This window comes from Heterodontus francisci, chromosome 26 (genome assembly GCF_036365525.1).
Source record: "Heterodontus francisci isolate sHetFra1 chromosome 26, sHetFra1.hap1, whole genome shotgun sequence".
NCBI classification, from domain to species: Eukaryota; Metazoa; Chordata; class Chondrichthyes; order Heterodontiformes; family Heterodontidae; genus Heterodontus; species Heterodontus francisci.
The window spans coordinates 55,625,008-55,640,785 of record NC_090396.1 but is presented as its reverse complement, the minus strand read 5'-3'; the positions used below and the strand labels follow the sequence as shown (position 1 = coordinate 55,640,785).

General features: G+C 42.6%; 1 long non-coding RNA gene across 1 annotated transcript in view; it reads right to left on the bottom strand.

Moving 5' to 3' along the window:
* Window positions 1–4,701, bottom strand: part of LOC137384566 (uncharacterized) — a 253,581-nt gene extending 248,880 nt beyond the window's left edge. Inside the window, exon 1 of the long non-coding RNA XR_010977611.1 lies at window positions 3,888–4,701. This is a non-coding gene — a long non-coding RNA (uncharacterized lncRNA). The remainder of the gene's footprint in view (window positions 1–3,887) is intronic.
* Window positions 4,702–15,778: the final 11,077 nt, after the last annotated feature.

Here is a 15,778-nt window from a genome sequence, read left to right as displayed (position 1 = left end):
CTTTCCAAATCATGCTCTGTATCAGCCAAGTCCAGCTGAAGACAGCACTGTTTCAATGAATTAACCTCCAAAACATCATTCATTTAACCTCAACTTATACACAAATATTATGGGAAAGGAGATATCTAACAGCCCAATAGGAGACTCTGCCAAGACTGGACTGGGTGCATTAATGCAATGTGTTAAAATACTACAATAAATTAAAGTTTAAAAGTAGAGATTATCTGTATTGATGCAGAAAGATTAATGACTTCCAGACAAAACTGGAAAAACAGGCTTACCCCGGAATTGTATGACATTTGAAAATGTTTATTTACCCTGAATGTGTCAAAATAGATCTGCAATTGTTCTGAACTTTCTTGGATTAATCACAACCCTTCTTTCAAATAAATGCAAACTTGTGAAAGAAACAAATAGTCTGCTGCAAATAAGAGACTTCTACTGTTACTTGAATGCAACAGTCAATTTGGTAGTGCTTTTTAGGTAAGTGTGAACCTGTTGAATTGCAAATGTTGTCCAGAGCAAATAATGCTTTGAAATTTTGCTGTATTGTAATAATAGTTCATAATACTTTAATTACATTCAAGGTCATACAAATGAAAATGTATTCATTTGGAAGCTACTTGATTCTTGCAAATTATGCCCAACTCCCCCAACCAAAGAACCACCAATGTCACACTTATATTGTTCAACTCTCTAGTTGAAGAGGTTCCACAATATGCTGAGGTTGCTGTTTTGGAATCCACTCCATTTACACTTCAGCACAGACCTAAGTACGCCAGGGAAATAATTGTGCAATGGGAAAACTGTGACTTTCACTCAAAATTTCTAACCACAGGCTTTCTCCATCATCATGGAAGTCTGGACAGAACAGCAACACAAAACCAGGTGAACAAACTAGCGTCTCAACAGGGACTGGTTTAACAAAGCTGCTCCTCTGGCAGTACAGCCAGAAACTACCTTCGGCGTTTTGTCTCTGTGCCATTGCAGGCACGAGGACCATTTCAGCTATCTGCTGCTGTTGCTGCCTATGTTGAAGCTTGCTCTGGCACAGCACTATCATATAAAAGGCAGGCTTACAATCAATTGGATTGTTCAGTTTGGAACATCTTTGGATTCAGTGCAGCAATGCTATGTTCCACAACATTTACTTTGTGCTTAAACAGCAACACACAGGGGTGATTTTTAAAAATATTAAATTAAAACATTCTCTCAAATTTGTCACAGATACCTGTGGAAAATCATTAATCAAATGAAAGTTCCAGCTTCCGTATGAACATAGCACTTTAATGGACTCAATGATCCAAGCTAAAATTTGTCAGTGGCCCAGAGGACGATAATCTTTATTTTGGTTATTCTCTGGCAGCACTCACCAAGGACAGACATCTGCAAAATGTATTATCCATATGGAATAGCCAATACCAAAGATTATATTAGTTACGCTTAGGAGTGATTAGGATTTCACACCAGGCTCTGAACACAGTCCATTCATGTGAGCAGAGGGGTGTTTTGTTGGACAAAGTTTTGTTGGTCTACAGCAGATAACTGCTCTATTTAATTCCACAGTCCAGGATATATAGTGTTGTTGGTCAATATGACACGATCAAATTTGGAAATTTTATGAAACATAAAATTTACTAATGGTTGTTTGTACTTCTGCATTTTAGCTAATCACATAACTGAAGGTTATGTTAATTCACAGATGTGCAAAATATGTAGAGAAATTTGATTTAAGCAGCATAATTGTAAGAGTGATGAAAAAATACACCATGAACTTTGATGTGATGTAGATGAGGATTCTATTTATTGAAAGAGGAAATTAACCCTACTCTAGCCCCCCCCCCCCCCCCAACGAAAGTCACTTAGAGTGACCCAGCACCATGTGATGGTATACTGAACCTGGAATTTCAAGGAGAGAAGCAGGAGTCTGAGTGTTGTGTTACCAGACCAGAAGAGCAGAAAACTAAATTAAAAGCAAAGCACTGCAGATGCTGGAAATCTGAAATAAAAACAGAAAGTGCTGGAAATACTCAGCAGGTCTGGCAGCATTTGTGGAGAGAGAAGCAGAGTTAACGTTTCAGGTCTGTGACAAAAACGTTAACTTTGCTTCTCTCTCCACAGATGCTGCCTGACCTACTGAGAAAACGGAATTATCCAGGATCTCATTTACGATCCTGGAAAAAGCAGATGGCTGGACATTGGATGAGGACAAGATGTGAGTCAGCTGTGTTAAATCAACCTCTTCCTTCTCAAACAAAACAAGGAAAAAGGTTCACTACTCCACTGACACTTACTCTGCAACCTCAGACACGAAGCCTGGGTTCTTGAGAGACGTGCTCCAGGTATTATGGAACCACACAAACACAAGGAGGATTAAAAGGGCCATTTGAAAAGTCAAGTTGTGGGACACTCATCACTCGCCCTTTAGTAACTGTAATAAAAAAGTATTACAGAGCAGAAGACACATCAAAATCATTTCAGAATTGTTTCGGTCTCAAATGTATCAATTTAATTTTCCAAATTACAGTTTTGCTAAGGTAAAACACAACAGTGCTCTGGACGCAAACTTCGCACAGTTGTGGAAGGAAACCACTGATGTCAATTATTCTGCATTTTTCGGGACTGAATGCACCATTTGAATGGAAGGCAAAGTAACCATTTCCAGTGCCAATCTATGGTCTATTTTTGATAAAGTTTGACGTGTAAAAGCAGAATTAGCTAGGTCTCAGGGTGCAGAGCCCTTTTAAAACCTGGAGTGGAAAGTGCTGAATGAGATTACAACCGACTGGCGTTTGAAGCAGTCGCCTGGCTTCAGCGCCAATGGTGAGGAGACAAAAGCGCCAGGCCAGCTGTCGGTCGATTGGCTCTTGTTTGCGCAGTTGAACGGCTGAGGTTTTGATTTGCGATAGGGGAGCGCTGCTATCAGTCACTGACTTCGCCCAAGCTCAACGCTGACAGGTGCATGTGTGTGCGTCCTAGTCCATGGGAGGAGGTAGCTCCTGAGTCAACAGGGGAAATCTCTATCCCACACTTCGCATTACAAGCAGCGCAGATTGCAATTGGTATTACGGGGGCAGAGAGAAAGCAGCTCGTTTGATCCAAGTACCATAATAGAAACAACAGACCTTAAAGACAAAACCTACCCTGATCTGAGTGCGAAACAATCATGGAAGAAAGGCTGGACTTCAAACGAGAGATGCCAGCTCAGGTCAAAAAAGGATAACACTTAGAAAAGGATGAAGATTTATAAAACAAAAAAAAACCTTTCCAAAAATCCATGCTTTTATTTGCAGGAGATGCTGTTTGATATTTGGTATCTAGTCTGAAGAGAATTTTTGAAATTTACGATCCAAATACTGAAAAAATGTCACAATCTTAAGTGATCCAGTATTTTAATACCAACTCACAGCAAAGCACCTTTTAACGATTATACATACGAGATTAATACCTGATCCTAAAACATCCGTTTTTTCACAGGGTCCACCTGACCTATGTGCACAGGCTGCTCACATTTCGGGAACTAGTTAACTACGTCTATCTGACACGGTGAGGAAATAGTTAAAGGCAGGAACCCGCTAAAATCCAGTTTGAACAATCTCAGTAAAACATAGTACAATGTAACATATTGTATGTGTATGGAGCCATATACTGTCACAATACCTCACTGTAGTATTCACTATTTCAATTAAGCAGTGCTCTATCAAAGGGCCTTTGTAATCCAGTAATCTTGAAAGGCAGCAGATAAGGGGTTATTTTAATAAGACGTTGCCCACTTAGTGAGCAGCTCCGACAGTTTAGTGGGTTTGGAAAAAGAAAGTTATTGATTTCAACTATTAACGATTATTTACTAAATTGCCAATATACTTTTTGTACTGAAACACACTTACCTCTTACTCAGGCCATACCAAAATGTAGTAAAATCCAGATTAATATATTGAGATTAAATCCACATCGTATCCTCTATACATCCCAGGCTTTTCAATACATCATCTGGATATAATATCCTCGGAGTTGCATGCATCCCACTCAATGGCGATGTTAACCCAAATGGCAAGAACATTCCAAACGCTTCTAACATATTCCAGGTTTTTTGTGATCAGGAAAAATAACTTGTTAATAGCCATCCCCACAAATCCAGCTAGTGTACATCCCAACGGTTGATAGTCGTGGCCATGACATTTTCATTCTCTTGATGCAAACATACCCCCCTCAACACACACACACTCACACACACACCACCCTCTCCAAATGACTATGGTTCAGTTCCAATAATCCAAGGAAAGTCTCCCAATAATGAGTGAGGCATTTTTCCATAAACAGTGCCAATATTTCTCCTGGCTAAAATGACTCAATGATTCCAATAATCCTAAATACCGTATCAATGTGATCCCAACAGTGCTGATAACACTCAAATGTAAAATAAAAAGGTCAAAATAATCCATCATCTTGAAAAGGTGTAGGGATTCCCACATCCAGCAGTCCTGGGGAAAATTCCTTGGATCCAATAATTCTAGAAACCCCCCCAAAAAATCCATAAACGTCCAAATGTAAAGTAATCCTGGATATATTCATTATTGATGTCTGGCAGTCAGCAGCTGTTGCATTGTCTTTCTCTCTCTCTCTCTCCCTTTCTGCTCCAGTGAGTAGTTGTCCTTTTGGATGGAGCTCCATGCCCAGTGCTGTATGTACCTTGCCCGCTGCGCTGTCTGCAGCTACGATGCGTGAGAGTCAACCATACAGCGGCTATAAAGCAAGAGCTCAACCTACCCTGATGGGTTTCTGTGTGAGCGGCCACTCAGCACAAACCCTCTCCGCGTCCCCTCAACCAATCAGAAACAAACAAGGGGGCGGGACTCCGGCTGACCGCGGTGGGGGGAGGGGGAGGGGGAGAGGCCCGAGGCTTGCCCGCGGGGCCTGTCGGGAGATGTAGTGCTTATTTCCTTCGCCAGCGAGCGCTGGGGAGGCAGACAACTACAAGGACCAGCAGGCGCTGCGCGCGCGCGCGCAAGCGCATTGAGCCTGGCTTTTTTTTTTCAAAGAGCTACCCACCTCACCCCCCCCCCCTACCTCCCCGTTTCAAGTTGGGTTGCTCAGGCAGAATGACCAGGAGGTGCCGGTGTCCCCCTGCCTCTGATGGCATTATCATTGTTTGCAACTACGGCGATCTCGCCTATTCCCAAAGCCTCTGGACCACTTTGACAGTATTGAAGGAAACTGATCTCCCTTGCAATGTTTGTATTTTTTGGTGCTGTTTGGAAACTGTTTGGCAATGTAATTGTTACAGATTTTTATGAATAAAGTATATTTTGGAAATAAAAAAAAAACTTTGGCAAACGCTGGCATACTTCTCATTCCCGGGATTCACGCATATTCCCAAACTGGAGCAAATTTGTCACCAGAGAGGTGGGAAGGAAAGCACAAGGAAGGGAAAAAAAAAGTTTAGTTAAAATATAGCAAAAGTACCAGGAAGACTAAAACGAAACTTCTGATTCCGAACAGGAGACAAGGATACACATTCCTTGACCCCTTTAAAACTATAACCAGACTGCAACAGGATGAAGACATCTTCCCAGGAGAGTTTGTGAGATCCACAAGCCGGCCTTAAACATGCTAATTATCTTTTATTTCAAATTAACACCACTGATAACACAGCACGCGATCTGCAAATGTCTAGACATGAAATAAAACCATGTTAGGCCTATACAACCCTGATTGATTGCTTCTGTAAATTCATGTGGTGGCAATTCGTTTTGTGCTGAAGCCACAAACTGACGAAGCTTGTGGTCTCTTCCTACTGTCATGTTTTACATAGTTATGGGTTTCCCAGAAATTAAAAAAGACATATTTAAATATCCAGCTCAAAATACTGAATATTTCAAGATCATCCAAACGGAGGCAAAAGCAAAAAAAAAATGCAGAGCATTGATGATTATGGATTTGAAGTAAATTCAGGTTAAATTGACATTTTAGACAAGCAGCACTTTGCGACAAAAGTTTTATTTCCTTGGGTGGACTTTCAGTGCAGTAACACATTCAGCTAACATGTAAAACCCCATAGCATTCTCAAACATAATAACCGCTTGTTTAGAAATACAGACTTCAGTTTTAAAAATCCATCTAAATATTTTGAGGAATATACTCCAGCACTAAAATGATTAGATAACTGAGAACGACGTGTAAAACAAGACAATCTGATAGAGTCCCCAAAAAAACTGTCAATCTGCACGATTTAGGTTAAGGGAAATTAATGAGATTTTCTTAACTAAAATACAAAGTCTTCAGACAAAACCACTCCTACTAACCCAGCAATAATAATACGCTGGCTCATTTTCAGTCAAGGTAAATTGGAAATATTTATCCTCCGCTAAATTGCTTCAGATATATTTGTAAAGTCCACGGCTTCAAAAGCTACGAATGTATTTTTTAATAGATCCAGAAAATAAAATCACTTTCTTACAATGTTGGGCTGTAAAATAAAGGGTCTACTTCTCCCTGTTACATGTGAACATTAAATATTATTGTTTGGCAAGTAGGCTTTAATCGTGTTGCCCTAGGCAGTGCCTTAATAGTTTGAATAACACATGCACTAATCAGTATCATTCCTGTGGATCACCTTAGAATGAATGAACTTCTTGTTCAGCTACCTTACGTTCAATTCCTACTTGGCCCGGTATCTTTAAAGTGTTTAGCACGCAAAAATATCATCTCGGAAAACATGGGCTGGATTATTGGAGCGGATCTGCTTATTGTAACCACCTAAGGCTGCATCTCCGGCTAAAACGTTTTAGATTGTAACTAAATTGCTAGAAAAGTTCGTGTACAACGATTGTGGAGGACGTACTGTTAATTGTTACACAATTGGCAAGACAGCCGTCAGTCCTCAAACTAGCATCACTCAAATTATTGGGGCTGATGTTAACTTGGCCAGATGCAACATAATGAAAATGGATTGCTTCCCGGGCGTTTGGTGAAAGTTTCAGGGGTGCTCCAGGTTTCAGTTAAAGAAAGCAGCTGGCCTGCTTTTTGATGAAAGGCGGTTGGAAAATCCCGAGATTGTTAAAATCCAGTCCCGATGCTTCGAATGACACTGGCCCTGTGCCATACCGTCTAGTACCTGAGCTGCACGCGATCCTGTCAAATACCTGTATTCGATCACTTTATTGTCTAGTTACTGAAAAGTTTGTACACACAGGCTTGCGTGACTAGAGCTGGCTGCAAACACAAAGCAATTGTGTTCAGAGTTTTTCGCGTGCATTGTAAATCAAATCCACCTCGAATTCTTCCAGTCCCACTACTTTTTTAACACTTTCTCAGAAAATAGATTTGTATTTAGTAATTGCCATAATCCCGATTCATAAAAAATGAACTAAGCCTCAAAACGTTTACCAATTATCAGCAAGTGCAATTTCATCACTCAACATTATGTTGAATTGTGAGGAAAAATGTACGGGTTTAGAACATTTGAACTTCAACTATGTTAAAGCTGGAAAGTGACCTAAATTCTGCATTTTGAAAGCAACATTGTAAATGGAAATATATGATTTATATATCAGACCTTTGGACACAAGTGTTTAAAAAAGGTTAAGCAAATGTGGGGCCCACTATTATGCAATGGACAATTTTGATTTGCAAGAAGCCTTATTTGGTGTCTCCACAACGCCTCATTCAGACTCTGGCGAACAAGTGTGCCCTTATGCTGCATAAAATACCCACAGAGATCAGAATGAAAGACTGTTATAGTTACTCATTAACTGGGTCTGTGACAGAGATCGCCAAGGGCAGCAGGAAGAAAAACTTTCTTACTGGCAAAAAAAACTTTGAGGTCAGCTGGTGTTTTTTCTGAGACAGGTACATTCACAATTAGATTTTTCTCAAAATTGAACATCTGGACAATTTGCCCTATGAAATGCAGCAAAAACTCCAGTATGAAGGAACAGTGTATATGAGAAAGTCAAAATGCATGTAACTTGGAGGGCAGCTTTGAGGTGATGGTGTTCCCATGCTCTTGTCCTTCAAAGTTGGTGGAGGTCATGGGTCTGGGAGCTGCAGCAGAACAAGTCTTGGTAACGCTGTAGTGTGTGCTGTAAATAGCACATAATGCAGCCACAGTGGACCAGTGATTGAGGAAGTGGATGTTTAAGCAGGTGGACAGGCTGTCGATCAAGCAGGTTGCTTTGTCCTGGATGGTGTCGAGCTTCTTGAATGTTATTGCAGCTGCAACCATCCAGGCAATTAAGAGTATTCTATCATAGTCATGACTTGTGTCTTGCAGGTAGCGGCAAGGTTTTGGGGAATCAGGAGGTGAGCCACTTGCTACAGAATACCCAGTGTCTGACCTGCTAATAGCTACAGTGTTTATGTGGCTGTTCCAGTTAAGATTCTGGTCAATGGTAACCCCCCCCCCCCACCCCCCCAGGAAATTGATGGTAGGGGAATTGGCAATGGCAACGCCATTGAATGTCAAGGGGAGATGGTTAGACTCTCTTGTTGGAGATACTCATTGCTTGGCACTTGTGTGGCGTGAATCTTACTTGACACCTATGAGCTTAAGCTTGGATATTGTCCAGGTCTTGCTGCATGCGAGCACAGACTGCTTCATTATCTAAGAAATTATGAATGAAGCTGAAAACGGTGCAATCATCAGCAAACATCCCCACTTCTGGCCTTATGAAGAAGGGAAGGTCATTGATAAAGCAGCTGAAGATGGTTGGGTTGAGGGCGGCTCTGCCCTGAGGAACATCTGCAGCAATGTCTTGGGTTGAGGTCCAATAACTACAACCATCTTACTTTTTGCCAGGTATGACTCCAGCCAGCAGAGAGTTTCCCCCTGATTTCAGGTTTCACTAAGGCTCCTTGATAGCGCACTTGATCAAATGCCAACTTGATGTCAAGAGAAGTCATTGTCATGTCCTCTGGAATTCTGTTTATATGTCCATGTTTTGGCCAAGGCCGTAATGAGGTCTGGAGACATGTGGTCCTGGTGGAATTCAAACTGAGCATCAGTGAGCAGGTTACTGGTGAGTAACAATGTTGATGACTCATTCCCATCACCTTGCTGATGATTGGGGGTAAGTTGATGGGGTGGTAATTGAATGGGTGGGATTTGTCATATTTATTGTGGACAGGATATACCTGGGCAACTTTCCACATTGTCGAGTAGATGCTACTTTGTAGCTGTACTGGAACACTAGAAGTATGGCTAGTTCTGGAGCACAGGTCTTAACCACTACATTGGGGATGTGGTTGAGGCACAAAGCCTTTGCTGGGTCTACAGAACTCAGCTGTTAGTTGACATTATATGGAATGAATCATCATCATCCACTTTGCATTTTGGGTTGAAAATGGTTGCAAATGCTTCAGCCTTATAATTTTCTCGTGCTGGGCTCTGACATCGTTAAAGATACAAGATGCACTTCAGCAACGCACCAAGGTTCCTTAGATAGCACCTTCCAAACCCGTGAGCTCTACCACCTAGAAGAACAAAGGCAGCAAATGCATGGGAACACCACCACCTGCAAGTTCCCCTCCTTGCCATACACCATCTGACTTGGAACTATATCGCTGTTGCTTCACTGTTGCTGGGTCAAAATGCTGGAATTCCCTTCTTAACACCACTGTGGGTGTACCTACCTCACATGGACTGCAGGGATTCAAGAAGGCAGCTCACTACCACCTTCTCAAGGGCAATTAGGGATAGGCAATAAATGCTGGCCTAGCCAGTGACGCCCATATCCCATGAATGAATTAAAAAAACATTGTAACACATCCCATGAAACTTCACAGAGCGCAGTCAGTCAGAAATTGACACAGGTCCAAAGGAGGAGTCATTAGGAGAGATGTCCAAAAGCTTAGTCAAAGAGGTAGGGAGCATCTTAAAGAAGGAGAGAAGGATGAAGAGGCAGAGAGGTTTAGCAAGAGAATTCTGGAGCTTAGGGCCTGGGCACAGTCGTTGAAGAAAGTGGGAGATTGTCAAGAGGACAGAATTGAAGGACTACTGTGTTCTGAGGTTTGTAGAGTGGAGGGGATTACAGAGATAGGGGAAAGCAAGGCCATGGACGGATTTGAAGATGAGAATGAGTATCTTAAAGAGTGTGCAGGAACAGAGGGACCGGGGGGTGCATGTGCATCCATCTTTGAAGGTGTCAGGATGTATTGAGAGAGTAGTTAATGAAGCAAATGGGATCTTATGCTTTATAAACAGAGACATATAGTACAAAAGCAGGGAAGTTATGCTGAACCTTTATAAAGCTCTGGTTAGGCCCCAACTGGAGTATTACATCCAGTTCTTGTCACCACACTTTAGGAATGTTGTGAAGGTCCTTGAGAGGGTGCAGAGGAGATTTACCAAAATGCTTCCAGAGATCGGGGATTTTAGTTACAAGGTTAGGTTGGAAAAATAGGGTTGTTCTTCTTAGAACAAAGGAGATTGAGGGGAGACTTAATAGAAATGTACAAGATTGTGACAGGCTTAGATAAGTTAGACAAGGAAAAGCTGTTCCCATTAACTAATGGTACAAGGACTCGAGGACCCAGATTGAAGGTTTGGGGCAAGATATGCGGGAGGAATATGAGGAAAAACTTTTTTTATGTAATAGATGGTAATGACCTGGAACTTGTTGCCCACAAGGGTGGTGAAAGCAAAGACGATCAATGATTTCAAGGGGAAATTGGATGGCCGCTTGAAGGAAATAGACTTGCAGGGCTACAGGGATAGAGTGGAGGAGTGGAACTGACTAAATAGCTCCGTGGAGAGCCGGCATGGACTCGATGGGCCGAATGGCCTCCTTTTGTGCCGTCAATAACTCTGTGACTCTAAACTCCAAGCGTTGATAGACCAAGACCCAATGCAGGTCAGCAACGCAGGGCAGATCGATGAATGGGACTTGGTGTGTTTGGATACGGGCTGCAAAGATTTGGGTGAACTAAACTTTATGGAGGGTGCAACATTAGGAGACCAACCAGTCAAGTCTGGAGATAATAAAAGCATGGATGTGGTTTTCAACAGCAAATGAGCTGACGCAGGGAAGGAGATGGGCAATACGCACAACAGTGAAAGTAAGATGTCAGCTGTGGCTCAGTTGGTAATACTCTTGCCTCTGAGTCAGAATGTGTGGGTTCAAGTCCCACTTGAGCACAAAAATCTAAGCTGACACTCCAGGGGAGTGCAGCACTGTCTTTTGAATGAGATGTTAAACCAAGGGCTGCCTGCCCTCTGAGGTGAGCATATAAGATCCGACAGTACTATTTTGAAGAGCAGCAGGGGAGTTATCATCAGTGTCCTGGCCTCAATAAACATCACCAAAAAAACAACTATTTAGTCATTATCATATCACTGTTTGGGGGACTTTGCGATATGCAAATTGGCTGCCGTGCTTCCTATTCTACAACAGTGACAACACTTCAAAAGTACTTCATTAGATGTAAAGTGCTTTGAGGTCATGAAAAGCGCTATATAGATGCAAGTCTTTTTGTTTTCTGTTAAGCTGTCTTGGATACGGAAAGGATATGGGGTCGGATGCTCAGCTCAAGTCAAATATGACACTGAGGTTACAAAAAGTCTGGTTCAGACCAACACAGTGGCCAGGGATGGGGGTTAACATCAGCTAATCAAGATTGGATGCGGGAGGATTGCAGGTGCCTCTGCGAATCACCTTAGGATTTTTGTTTTCTACATTAGAGGCACAACATAAATGGAAATTGTTTTTGAGGAGTAAGGATCATTCTGTTGTCAGTTTGGAGCACTGAATGGCACACTGCAACAGGCCAGAAGATTTGATGTTCTGGCAACCTGACTTGGCAACCATAGCTCCAATGAAGCCAGCTTCATGTGTTCAAAACTATTTGTTAATGGTCAGTTAGCACCAACCAGTTGGGACCTCTAATTCTGACCCCTCATACCAACAACAATTTGTTGGGAAAGCAGAGTCAGAAATATGTATTGCTTTCCTGAACTCAAATATGTCTAAACTTATTTTATTTATATTTTTAATCATGGGAACATCAGATTTCACTGCACTATGAGGAACTCTACACATTCGCGACATTGTTGTCAGCTTTTCCCACTTGCCATTTGGTCAAGGCCAGCTGACTGCAGGACAAGGTGTAATATTTTCACTCTTTAAATCAGTCCACCACTCCAGAATATGAATAACTATGGTTAGCTGATCAGATGATCTGGCTGCATTGTATTTTGGGAAAAGTTGATTTAATTTCATTGATTTATTTCCAATTTCTTGACGCCACAGAGTTTTGCACCATGCACTCATCTCACATTGGGAGAGGAGGCAGTTGTCACCACAATGTACTAAATTCAAGGAAGGCACGAAAATGAAAGTGCCCCATAAAAAGCAATTGTCTATATTGGAAAATATTTAACATCATTCTGTCTCCTTCTCCTCCTGCCTCCATGAAGGAACAGGCTATTTTTGACTGAAATGCACACAATGGGTTGAATTTTATCAGCCCTCTAAGGAGAGGCTGTGGGAGGGGGTGGGGGGCATAAAATAGCAAGGGAAGGCAGGGGGGTGGAGTTCCCGTTGCCTTCCCAATGCCATTCAATTTTGTCGGGGGTAGGGAAAGCTGAAGATGGCTTTTCCGCCCAGAGGCGAATTGAAGCCCTTAACTGGCCAATTAATGTTCACTTATGGGCCTCTTCTCACTGCCGCTGGCATTTTACCAGTGGCAGGGTAGGTCCTCCACTATGTGGGGAGTCACCCAGTAAAACCAGGCGGCCGCCCCGTGGGCTGGCTGAGGGGGCCCTCCTCCATGGATAATCTGTGGCCCATGGAGAGCCTCCAGTGACAAAGGCGGCCCCTACACCAACAACCCCCCTACCCACCCTCAACTATCACCCTCCTTCAAACTCCCACTCCAGGGCCTCCCAGACTGGCCCTGGCGAACCCACCTCATTTACCTGAGGTCCGGGGCTCCAGCACTGCTCCTGGTCCTGGATCTCCTGTAATACCGACAGTGGCCACCACTCCCAGGGGTGCTGCTGATACTACTGAGCTGCCAGCCCTCTAATTGGCCAGTTGCTCTTGGGGGCGGAATCCCTGTTCTTCAAGGGATGGGGACCCTGATGGCAGGCAGTTAATTGGCTGCTTGCCGTGAAATTCGGCTGGGAGTCCAAAACAGGGCCGAGGTGGGGTTGAAAGAGGTAGCTATGGAGATAATGGATGCATTGGTGATCATCTTCCAAAATTCTATAGATTCTGGAGTGGTTCCTGCAGATGGGAAGGTCACAAATGGCACACCACTATTTACGAAGGGAGGGTGAGAGAAAACAGGGAATTACAGACCTGTTTGCCTTACATCAGTTGTTGGGAAAATGCTAGAATCTATTCGAAAGGATGTGATAAATGGACACTTGAATAATAATAATCTGATTGAGCATAATCAACATGCATTTCTGAATGGGAAATCATGTTTGACAAACCTTTGGGGTTTTTTGAGGATGATACCAACAGAATTGATAAAGGGGAGTCGGTGGACGTGGTATACTTGGATTTTCAGAAGGCTTTTGATAAAGTCCCCCACAGGAGGTTCGTTAGCAAAATTAAAGCACATGAGATAGAAAGTAATATACTGGCAGGGATTAAGGATTGGTTAACGGGCAGAAAGCAGAGAATAGGAACAAATGGGTCATTTCCGTGTTGGCAGGCTGTGATTAGTGAGGTACCACAGGGATCAGTGTTTGGGCCCAGTTGTTCACAATATATATCAATGATTTGGATGTGGGGACCAAATGTAGTATTTCCAAGTTCACAGATGACACAAAACTAGGTGGGGATGTGTTTTGTGAGGAAGATGCAAAGTGGCTTCAAGGGGATTTAGACAGACTTAGTGAATGGGCAAGAATGTGGCAGATGGAATATAATGTGGAAAAATGTGAGGTTATCCACTTTGGTAGGAGGAATAGATGTGCAGAGTATTTCTTAAATGGCAAGAAATTAGAAAGTGTAAGTTTACAAAGGGACCTGGGTGTCCTCGTCAATAAGTCAGTGAAAGCTAACATGCAGGTGCAGCAAACAATTGGGAAGGCTTATGGTATGTTAGCCTTTATCGCAAGAGAATTTGAGTACAGGAGTAATGAAGTCTTGCTTCAATTGTATAGAACCTTGATTAGACTGCAATTGGAGTACTGTGTGCAGTTTTGGTCCCCTCACCTTCGGAAGGATATTATTGCCATAGAGGGAGTGCAATGAAGGTTCAACAGACTTGTTCCTGGGATGGCGGGACTGTCCTATGAAGAGAGATTCGAGAAACTGGGCCTGTATTCTCTAGGGTTTTGAAGAATGAGAGGTGATCTCATTGAAATCTACAAAATACTAAAAGGGATAGATGCAGGTAAGATGTTTCCCCTGGTTGGGAAGTCTAGAACCAGGGGACACAATTTCAAAATAAGGGCGAAGCTACTTAGGATGGAGATGAGGAGAAATTTCTTTACTCAGGGGGTTGTGAATCTTTGGAATTCTCTACCCCAGAGGGCTGTGGAAGCTCCATCATTGAGTATGTTTAAAGCAGAGATTGACAGATTTCTAAATACAAATGACATAAGGGGATATGAGGATAGTGTGAGAAAAAAGCATTGAAGTGGATGATCAGCCATGATCGTATTGAATGGCAGGGCAGGCTCGATGGGCAGAACAGCCTACTCCTGCTCCTATGTTCCCCCACCCTCCAACCCGCCGCCAGAAACCATGCTGTTGGGGTCAAATCCAGCCCACGGCTCAGCAGTGTAGTGAAGAATCGAATGGCTCATTTCCGGGTGGTAATTTCTATGCATTTCTATGTATGTATTCCAACAAATGTGAAATAATTGTGAACTTCTTTCTCCCAATCGCCTTGCAGCCAACTAGCTCAAGATGAGGGAGTCATAATCAGACAAATTGTGGTAGTAAAGTCACTTATGCATCAATGGACTGCAGCACTTAACAAAAAATAATTTCAAATTTTCTTTTGAGTTAGTGAAAGTTTGCATTTCTGAGGAAAGCATCACATGGGAGGGAACCATCACTGATAATTGCATATGTTCTCATATGCTGGCAACTGATAATTCATGGCCAATCAGAAGCAATTGTAAGTAACAATGTTGTTGCCTGGCCACAAAGTACTAGTACTTGCCTTGTAAATCTGTCAGCTAACAGGAAGTTGAAGAAAGCATTTGTGGAATAAGAAACAACAACGGGAATTTTGAATCATATGAACTGAGATAGCAGATTGTGTCACATTGCCAATGTGCTGTTGGCTGGATTACAAAGTCGATAAACACTTTTTAGCTTTCTCCTGAAGTAACTGGACTCTCCTACGCTAAGATACTTATTACCTAACAGTGCCCCACAAGAAATAAGGCAAGCAATCTGCTCCCGCAATCAACGAATACAACCTTTTCCCGAATTTTCTGCCTTCCTTTACTGAGGACAATGAATCACTCTCCTCGGGAAAATTCCATAGACACTAAATGTCCCTTGCTTGCTTACCTAGTTGCTGTTCTTCATTTGTGATCCCAGGCAGGTTGTTTTGAAAGGCTATGCAAGTTGGGATCATCACAGCCAAAACTGATTCTGTCCTCACTCTTGACATTTCTTTGCGGATGAAGATTTTGGGAAGGTGGTAGTCATCGGTTGCAGGCCTGCTGGTGGCTAGTCAGGCATATCTGTGACTGGCAGATTCTCCCACAGCGGGTACAAGTGAAGGTGCAGTCACTGCTGGGGGCAATTGGATTTATCCTTCTCCTCCTTTTCTCTTTCATGCTGGTTCTTTGTTCAGTCTCCAGATT